At 45.1% G+C, this 6,776-nt stretch overlaps 1 pseudogene; it reads right to left on the bottom strand.

The window, feature by feature from the left end:
• Positions 1-4,874: 4,874 nt before the first annotated feature.
• LOC116550652 lies at positions 4,875-6,443 on the bottom strand (annotated as a pseudogene).
• Positions 6,444-6,776: the final 333 nt, after the last annotated feature.

The raw sequence follows: 6,776 nt of genomic DNA on the forward strand, positions 1-6,776 counted from the left end.
GAAAAGTTTGGAGGGCTCAGAAGAAGACAGAAAGAGGAAGGAAAGTTTGGAACTTAACTAGAGAATTGTTGAATGGTCGTGACCAACTGCTGATGCTGATATGGACAGTGAAGTCCAGGCTGAGGAGATCTCAGGTGGAGGTGAGGAACTTATTAGGAACTAGAGTAAAGGTCACTCTTGTTATGCTTTAGCAAATAGATTGGCAGGAATGTGTCCCTGATCTAGGGATCTATTGAACTTTGAACTTGAAAGAGATGATTTAAGGTGTCTGCAAGAATCAATTTCTAAGCACAAAGCATTCAAGATGTAGCCTGGCTGCTTCTAAATGTGTGTACTCTCTTGCACAAGCAAATAAATGACCTGAAACTGGAAATTATATTTAAAAAGGGAGCATAAACGTTTGGAAAATTAGCTGCCTTGTCATGTGGTAGGAAATAAAAATCAGTTCTTCTGGAAAGAAATTCAAGTAGCTGTGTACATTTGCATAAGTAAAGATGAACCAAATGTTAGTTAATATCCAAGACAGTGGGGAAAATATCTCCAGGGCATATCAGAGTCCTTTGTGACAGTCCCTCCCATCACAGGCCTGGAGGCTTAGGATGAAAAAATGATATCTTGGTCAAGGCCCAGGGCCCCACAGCTCTGTACAGCCTCGAAATATGGTGCCCTGCAACATACCTGATCCAGCCCCATCTGTGGCTAAAAGGAGCCACAGTGAAGCTTGGGCCACTGCTCCAGAGGATAAGAGCTGGAAGGGCTTCCACATGGTGTTAAGTCTGCAGCTGTGCAGAGGGCAAGAGTTGAGGCTTGGGATTCTCCACCTAAATTTCAGAAGATGTATGGAAATGCCTGAATGTCCAGGCAGAAGTCTGCTGCAGGGGGTCAGCCCTCATGAAGAACCTCTACTAGGGTAGAGTGAAGGGAAAATATGGAGTTGGAGCCCCCATAAGCGTTCTCACTGGGGTGCTGGCTAGTGGAGCTATGAGAAGAGGGTCACTGTCCTTCAAACCCCAGGATGGTAGATCCACTGACAGCTAGTACCATGCACCTGGAAAAGCCATAGGCTCTCAACACCCGCCCATGAAATCAGCATGGGAGTTATACCCTGGAGAGCCACAGAGGCAGAATTTCTCAAGGCCTTGTGAGCCATCCCTGTGTCAATGTTGTCTGAATGTGAGACATGGAATCAAAGAAGATTATCTTGGAATTTTAAGATTTAATGCCTGCTCTGTTAGGTTTTAGTTTTACATAAGGTCTGTTTCCCCTTTCTATTGACTTATTTCTCCCTTTTGGAAAATAAGTATTTACCCAATGCCTATACCCCCATTGTATCTTGGAGGTAAGTGATTTGCTTTTGATTTTATAGGCTCATAGGCAGAGGTACTTGCCTTGTCTCAGATTAGGCTTTGGACTTGGACTTTTGAATTAATGCTGGAATAGATTAAGACTTTGAGGGAGGCCAGGCACAGTGACTCATGCCTATAATCCCAGCACTTTGGGAGACTGAGGTGGGTGGATCACAAGGTCCAGAGATCAATACCATCCTGGTCAAGATGGTGAAACACTTTCTCTACAAAAAATACAAAAATTAGCTGGGTATGATGGTGCATGCCTGTAGTTCCAGCTACTCGGGAGGCTGAGGCAGGAGAATTACTTGAACCCAGGAGGCAGAGGTTGCGGTGAGCCGTGATCACGCCATTGCACTCCAGCCTGGGTAACAAGAGTGAAACTCCGTCTCAAAAAAAAAAAAAGACTTTGGGGGACTGTGGGTGATATGGTTTGGTTTTGTCCCCACCCAAATCTTATCTTGAATTCCCATGTGTTGTGGGAGGGACACAGTGGGAGGTAATTGAATCATGGAGGCAGGTCTTTCCCATGCTGATCTCATGATAGTAAATAAGTCTCATGAAATCTGATGGTTATAAAAAGGGGGTTTTCACTGAACGAGCTTTCTCTCTTTGCCTGCTCCCATCCATGTCAGCTGTGACTTGCTCCTCATTGTTCTCTTCCATGACCGTGAGGCCTTTCCAGCCATGTGAAACTATAAGTCCATTAAACCTCTTTTTTCTTCTCAGTCTTGGGTATGTCTTTATCACTAGCCTGAAAACAAACTAATATTGTTGGGAACACCTGATTGTGTTTGAAATGTGAAAAGGACATGAGATTTGGGAGGTGCCAGGGGCAGAATAATGTGATTAGGCTCTGTGTCCCCACCAAATCTCAGGTCAAATTGTAATTCCCAGTGTTGGAAGAAGGGCCTCATGGGAGGTGTTTGAACATGGGGAAGACTTCCCCTTTTCTGTACTTGTCATAGAGTTCTCATGAAATCTGGTTGTTTGAACATGTATAGCAGCTAGCCCTTTGTTCTCTCTCTCTCCTGCTCAGGCCAAGTAAAGATCATGCCTGCTTCCCCTTCATCTTCTGCAGGGATTGTAAGTTTCCAGAGACCTCCACAGAAGCAGAAGCCTATCCAGCCCACAGAACAGTGCGCCAATTAAACTTCTTTTCTTTATAAGTTACCTAGTCTCAGGTATGTCTTTCTAGTAATGTGATAATGGACTAACAAAGTAGCTAGTGTTAACCTTATAAGACATGGGAGTAACCTGAAATTAAAGTAAAGGAAATAAAACGGTCTCCCATGCCTGGTAATATTGCAAAGAATGATGATAAAATTGCCATCTCTCACAGCAGGAAATTCAGTTTTTCCTTTAGGGTACCTCCATCAGACATTTACCAGAACTGGTGTGCAGCTCTATCACTGTAGATAGATAACCCTCTCCAGAGGTTTAGAAACAACACAAGCATGGCGATTCGCTGGTCATTGAAAATGAGCTGTCCTCCTAATATAGCTGTAATATGGGCAGCAGAGAGAGGAAAAAATTATGCATTTCTACCATGCAAGGATACTTTGACCAAAGAAATGTCTATGCTTGTAGTAAGTGATTTTGGTGTTGTGCTCAGCTGAATGCTCTGTATCCATGAAGGACTAGACTCTCAGATAGTACTGGGGCTCCTGAGGCATTTACATGAGGGAAGATCTTTTTATTCCGATGAGATTCTTATGTTTGCCACCAGTAGACACAGAAATACTAATTGATCACCCTGTTCAGCTCGGGACTGACTTTTGATCTCATTTGTTTTCACTAGATAATGATTTTCTTTAAAGCTTCTATTTCCTATCCCTCCCTATGTATCTGCCTGACTCTGGTCACCTGAATCTCAGAAAGGAGCATCCAGCAAGTCTCTGAAGGCTTTATCAACATCCTTCTCACTCTTACTTATCCATCTTTCAGTTCAACACAGTCATAACTTTTGCAGTTTTATTACTGCAAAATTTATTTTATTTTATTTTATTTATTTTATTTTATTTATTTATTTATTTATTTTGATTAAGGAGAAATGAGGTACAACAAGGGGTTGGTGAGCAGGCAGGGACCTATGACAATGGGAAAGAGTTTGGATTGTATTCTAACTTCAGTGGGAATCCTTTGAAGAATGTTAAAGAGAGGAATGTGACCCAACACACACTGTCCAAACATAACTATGGCTGCTCTGTGGACAATAAACAGAAGCATGGGCCCCGTTTGGAGCCTACTGCAATATTTCAGGGGAGGAACGATGCTTGGTGGCATGTGTTGCTGATTGACGGATAAATGTGAGAGATGACAAGAAGTTGTTTGGCTTGAGTAATTCAGAAGAGGTTTGTATTTCTGAGATGGGGAAGTCTAGAAGTGGCAGTGAGGGAGGGAATTAATAATTTAAAATTTTCAGATTATTTTCAGATGTGTGAGCAAAACTTTTTTTTGCAATTGTCTTGGGAATAGCCATAATTATATTAAAACTGTTGTGTTAAATGTAAACATTTGAATATAATTCAGTTTTCACAGACTTGTTTTTTTTTTAAATAAAGAAAAAAAGAGAGAAAGAAAGAAAAAAAAAGAATGAAGAAGAGGAAGAAAGAGGAAGAGGAAGAGGGAGAGAGAACGGGAGTGTTGCTTTATTGCCCAGGCTAGAATGCAGTCTAAAAATGGGTATGCCTATAATTGTGCTTAATAATGGAGACAGGAAAAAAATGAGGGAAGAAAATAACAAACAAGCAGCCAATCAATATTTCATTTAAACCTGTAAGTAGGTGTGATGTGGTGCTAATAAGAGTATATATTTTGTGTATTTAAAGTGGAGAATTCTATAAATGTTTATTAAGTTTACTTGTTCCAGATCTGAGTTCAAGTCCTGGATATCCTTGTTAATTTTCTGTCTCATTGATCTGTCTAATATTGATGTTGAAGTCTCCCACTATTATTGTGTGGGAGTCTAAGTCCCTTTATAAGTCTTATGTGTCTGGGTGTTCCTGTATTGGGTGCGTATATATTTAGGATCATTAGCTCTTCTTGTTGCATTGATCCATTTACCATTATGTAATGTCCTTCTTTGCCTCTTTTAATCTTTGTTGCTTTAAAGTCAATTTTATCAGAGGTGAGAATTGCAACTCCTGCTTTTTATTTATTTATTTATTTTTGCTCTCCATTTGGTTGGTAAATCTTTCTCCATCCCTTTGTTTTGAGTCTTTGTGTATCCTTGCATGTGCGATGGGTCTGGATGCAGCATGGCGATGGGTTTTGGCTGTGTCTTTTGATTGGGGGATTTAGTTGATTTAAATTTAGGATCAATAATAATATATGTGAGTTTAATACTGGCATTTGATGTTAGCTGGCTGTTTCGCCCATTAGTTGATGTAAATTCTTCATTATGTTGATGCTCTTTACTTTTTGGTATATTTTTGGAAAGGCTGATATTGGTTGTTCTTTTCTATGTGTAGTGGTTCTTTCCGAAGCTCTTGTAAAGCAGGCCTGGTGGTGATGAAATCTCTGAGGTTTTTTTTTTTTTTTTTTTACAAAAGGTAGGCTGTTTATTAGAGTCACAGTTGACTGTCTCAGTGTGACTCAAGACCACAAAAAACTCATTTCTCCTTCACTTCTGAGTCCTGGGGTTGAGACCTAGACCGGCAGGTATACTGCCTGGGGCCCATTCACAAATTTACAAGTTTCTCATTGAGGGCAATCTGTGACTGTGTGAGGTTGGCCAGGTAGGTCACCATCAGCAGGTCATTGATGTTGCTGTTGAGCATGGTCTCAAAGTCATCACGAACTATTTTGGGTACTCGGTTAACCGGGCTCATCAGGAATCGGCCCACTGTATTGTCAGTTGACACCTTTCCAGACAGTACGTCCTCTGCGTATTGCAAGACCATGCTCAGGGCATCTGGATGCTAGCCGATGGTGGCCCTCCTACTTGCTGCAAGTCACTTCAGAGTCCAATCACTCGGTTGGGGCTAAAGCAGGTCTTCGTGATCAGGTCAACACCAATTCGTTCAGTGTCATAGTATGCATCTTTCACTGTCAGAGGTGTGAGCATCACTCCCATGGTCCTCCCGGGGACGCCCATTAAAGTGCTGACATCGGCTTTGATTCTCACGCGCCCGTTCTGGAGACTTGTGTCCACGGTGAGGTGGATGGGGTTGGGGGCCTCCCGGCCGTAGTGCTCATGGACCAGCAGAGTGCTCTGTGATGTCATGGCCTGCAGCGTACCAGCCCAGGATGAGCTCCTTTGGAGACACTTTTTTATGCAGTTCATACATGTTCTTAGCAAATTCCATGTCAACAGCCACTCCATCTTCTGACTCATGGTGCGGCACTGAAAGCAACTGGTGACCTCCACTGAGTGTTTGTCCACCGTTCCCAGCAGGGTCCCGATAACTCGGGCAGCACCCTCATTGCGCCGCTTGTAGCCGTCCACAATGGAGGCCAAAATGACTGGGTGCAGCCTGACCACGCGGCCGCCGGGGAAGGGCCCTGGGATAGCGGGACCAGGCAGAGCGAGCGCCGGGGTCTGCGCCCGAGCTTGCGCCAGGCCGGGGTCCGGCCAGGAGCCGCCGTCATGGACACTGTGGCCGCAGGGTCGGAGGATGAGGCTGGGGTCCCCGCGGAGGGTGGAGCCGCGGCTGGTGCCGGCGTTGGCGCCGGAGCTGGGACAGAGGCTGGGACCGAGACTGAGGCCGGGGCTGGGACCGAGGCTGGGACCGAGGCTGGGACAGAGGCTGGGACCGGGGCTGGGGCCGGGGCTGGGACAGAGGCTGGGACCGAGGCTGGGGCCGGGGCTGGGACAGAGGCTGGGACCGAGGCTGGGGCCGGGGCTGGGACCGAGACTGGGACCGAGGCTGGGACAGAGGCTGGGACCGGGGCTGGGGCCGGGGCTGGGACAGAGGCTGGGACCGAGGCTGGGGCCGCCTCTGGGCCCCAGCTCACCGTGAGAAACTGGACGATGACTTCGGAGGGCGGCCTAATAAGCACCTGGCATTTGCCTCCCTTTTCCGCATTGTTGATTCTCCTGAGAGCATCAGTCAGGACATTCACGCGCAGCATTGCGGCGGCCCGGAGTGACATTGTCTGAAACAGGACTGGAGGGGAGACACGTCGTATTTTCTATACAATGATGACTTTCAAAGCCATGTCCTAAAACCTACCTTCTCTCCTGAGCGACGTATATTCATGTCTGATTGCCCCCTACACTTCTCTACTTCTGTTTGCATTGATTCCGCAAACCAATCTCGAAACATTTCCCATAACTCGCCTTCTAAACATGTTGACCTTCTTTTGGTTCCCATTTGAGGCCCAATACGACCTCTACCCACGAGACATTTGAGTTTTTTTCCCGTCACTCTTCCCTCTCAATTCAAAAACATTATGGCTGTCCCAATCTTGTATCTTACCTATATA

This window comes from Sapajus apella, unplaced genomic scaffold (assembly GCF_009761245.1).
Source record: "Sapajus apella isolate SASKATOON/1434 unplaced genomic scaffold, GSC_monkey_1.0 scaffold8, whole genome shotgun sequence".
Lineage (NCBI taxonomy): Eukaryota > Metazoa > Chordata > Mammalia > Primates > Cebidae > Sapajus > Sapajus apella.